The sequence below is a fragment of the Octodon degus genome, unplaced genomic scaffold (genome assembly GCF_000260255.1).
Source record: "Octodon degus isolate 3935 unplaced genomic scaffold, OctDeg1.0 scaffold00207, whole genome shotgun sequence".
Classification (NCBI taxonomy): Eukaryota; Metazoa; Chordata; class Mammalia; order Rodentia; family Octodontidae; genus Octodon; species Octodon degus.
In genome coordinates this window covers 765,621-768,894 of record NW_004524783.1, presented here as the reverse complement: position 1 = coordinate 768,894, position 3,274 = coordinate 765,621, and positions in this window count along the sequence as shown.

Sequence of the window (3,274 nt, the reverse complement as noted above, 5' to 3'; positions counted from 1 at the left end):
TAAAAAAATAAATAATTCAGAGTGAGGTTTAAAGGTACTGAAATTCAAGGCAAACATATCCATACAAATGGGCAAAGAAAAACTATATTTAATGATAAAAAGATTCATGCCACAAGGATGGAGAAAATCTTGTGCCTCATAGATACTTAGTGAATATGAAAACAAAAAGTACTATGGGAAATAGTAATGTATTTCAGCATTTAATAAACTGAGCAGATAAAAACAAGGACTAGTAAGGCTTGAAAACAATAAACACTATATGACTTAACACTCTACAGAAAACACATGGTTTCTTGTGACTATGGTCATTCACATAACTCAGTTATACATTTGGGCAGAAAGAAAATGTTAATAAATTCCCAAACATGGAAGTTCTAGAGGCAGTATTTTTTGCTCAAAATTTAATAAGACTGGAAATCAATAATATAAATATATGGAGTTAAAGAAAGCACTGCCCAACTCAGTGGAAACTTATTAATATCATATATTGGTGATAGTAAATAAATGGCATGGCTCTATATGAGTGTAGAACTTGTGAATACAGATCTAACCCATTACGCTAAGTAATTGAGAAATTAGAATTTTAGAATGGATCCTGGTTTCCTGACTGCACCTGACCAGGTCACGCGTCCTCAGAGAAACTCTCAGTGTTTTAGAGCATCCCAGGGAGGGAGGAATTTTGGGATTCCAACAGCAGACCAGCCAGAACGAGCTGTGGATGGCATTTCTCTTCCTTTCCAGAACCAAGGAAACCAGCCCACCGTAACAGTGCGGCTTCTGCAGAGACCCTGGTCGCCCTTCCTCCCTGTCTGCAGCCCCTTTCTGAAGCCAGCCTTCAGGTCAGCAGGAAGCGGAAACCAGGAGGCTTCCTTCCTGTAGGTCCCAGCTTCCTTCTGGGTAGTCTGGGCTTCTAGAGTGAGAACACAGTGCTTCTATTTACAGAATGGGGGGGGGGCCTGCCAGTTAGCTCAGTTGTTCAAGCACTTGCATATGCAAATGCAGTCAGACCCAGGATACCGGGGTTCAATCCCCAGCTCCACTTGCCTTACCAGACCCGCCCTTAAGGCAGCCTGAGCCAGCCAAAAAAAAAAAAAAAAAAACTTTCTCAACTTTTAGACTGGGAGTGATGGCAAAATCTCAGCTCTTGGGAGGCTGTAAACAGGCGGATCACTATGTGTCCGATCTAGTGGTGAGGCCCTGAACACCCTGTAGACACTTCCCTAAAAACACAGAATGGTCTGGGTGCTGTGTGCCCAAGATCTTTTTAAAAATTCCCCTTGGTATTAAAATAAACAAAAGATGAATTCCTATTTATTTATTTTAATTTTATTTTCTTTTTTCGGTGGTACCAAGGTTCAAACTCAGGACCTTGGACTTGCCAGGCAAGCCCTTACTGAGCTATCTTCCCGGCCCTGCATTCCCATATTAATGTGTAGTTCCTTAAAAGAAATTCTGGTCCATTTTGTACAGATAGAGGTGCTTGTCTCATGGGGCCTGTTGTGTCAGGCAGCGCGCATGGGCTGAGTGGGATGGGTCAGGGGCTGTCTGTGATCAAAGAAATCTAGCTGTAGATCAGGAGAGTTCCTCAGGGATACCTCGGCCTCGTGACAGTAACCAAATTTTACTTCACTGTTTCACTGAGACTCCAGAAAAAGGGAAGCTCTGAAGGCGCGAGGGAGCTATAGATGCAGGAGTCCTAGCTCCCTCTTTTATCTCTGTGATTCTGTCATGCAAATATTTCTGAATTCCATTTGCAAAATGAGATCAATTAAGAAAAGGAATGGGAGGCATCCCCAGCTCAGTGGCCCCCTGGGTAAAGGCCTCAGCTTCCAGTGGAAGCCACGTTGCAACAGACCTCACTCAGAGTACACGCTGGACTCACCAGGGACGATTTTCACTTAGTTTTAAACTAAAATAGTTGTCTCAGAAGACTGGAAAAACTGAGGTCCCTGGCCTGCAGACTCCCGTCGGCTTCTCACAGTCTTCAGCCCACGGCAGCCACTTGCAACCGCGGTGCTGACAGAGCTGGGGGACTTCATTCAGAGAGGAAGCCCGGAGCAATGCTAGCTCCCGCAGAGGCCCTCGCTTCTCTTTGTGGCTCTGATTTCGTAGCTGCTGCACCCTGGGCTCCTTTGGTGTTCTCACAGTGGTAGTGGTGGAGAGGTGACGCCCATGAGGGCTCCAGACCCTCCGCGGGTCTCACAGCGCTTCCTGCTGCTTTGCTGGCCTGACCAAGCGATCCTAGTGCGCAGAGACCAAGTCCCGAGAGGCGGCTGCTGAAGGGGGCGCCCCTGACCCCAGCAGCACTGCAGGAGCACGCAGCTGGGTGAGAGAGCTGGGCCTGGGGTCAGCCTCTTATCACTAAGGGCAGCAGGCTGGCCTGTGTTTACTGGAAGAAACCTGGTTTGGAAGTTTGTAGAGTCAGCTTAAGGAGAATCTGGCTGAGAGCTTTAGACTTATTTATTAACTATATTATGGTTATTTATTTAGTGCAGGGTCTACAGGGTCTCACAGACAGGACTTGTAGTGATCCTCCTGTTTTCAGCCTCCCAAGTGCTAGGATTACAGGTGCACACCACCACGCTGTCTCTGTCACCATCTCAGTGCACCCCGGGGCGGGGCCAACACGGCATGCTGGGCCTCGAGCCTTGGTCCCTTTGGCTGCCTACGCGGGTGAGCTATTAGTCCACTGAGCTATCTGCCCACCCCTTTATTTATTTATTTATTTATTTATTTATTTATTTATTTATATTTTTTGGCAGAACCAGGGATTGAACTTGGGCCCTTGCGCTTGCCAGGCACGTGCTTATTCTGCTGAGCCATCTCCCCGGCCCCTATTTTATATTATAGTTATATTACATAGCTAGAAAATGGAGACATGCTGTAAGTCAGAGTTCTTTCGCTCCCCTGCAGCATTTGCTTAGTTTATAAGAGAAATACCAGTGGTCTCAGTCACTCTTCTCCCATTGCTGGTACAGAACACCTGACACCTAAATTTAGGGAAGGCAAGGTTTATTGAGCTCACAGTTTGTGGAGGCTTCAGTCCGTCCTCAGCTGGAGCCAAGGCAGAGCGGCACGTGGAAGGCAGCAACCTCTCCTGGCAGTAGCAAAGAACAGAGTGCCCAGCGGCAGCCACAGCAACGAAAACAAGTCCATCTGCCTTGTGTTGCAGGCACTCTGTCTGCCACAGGCTGGGTGTAGCACTATCCCAGCAGCACTCACACCCATAATCCCAGCGGCACTCACACCCCTAATCCCAGCAGCACTCACACCC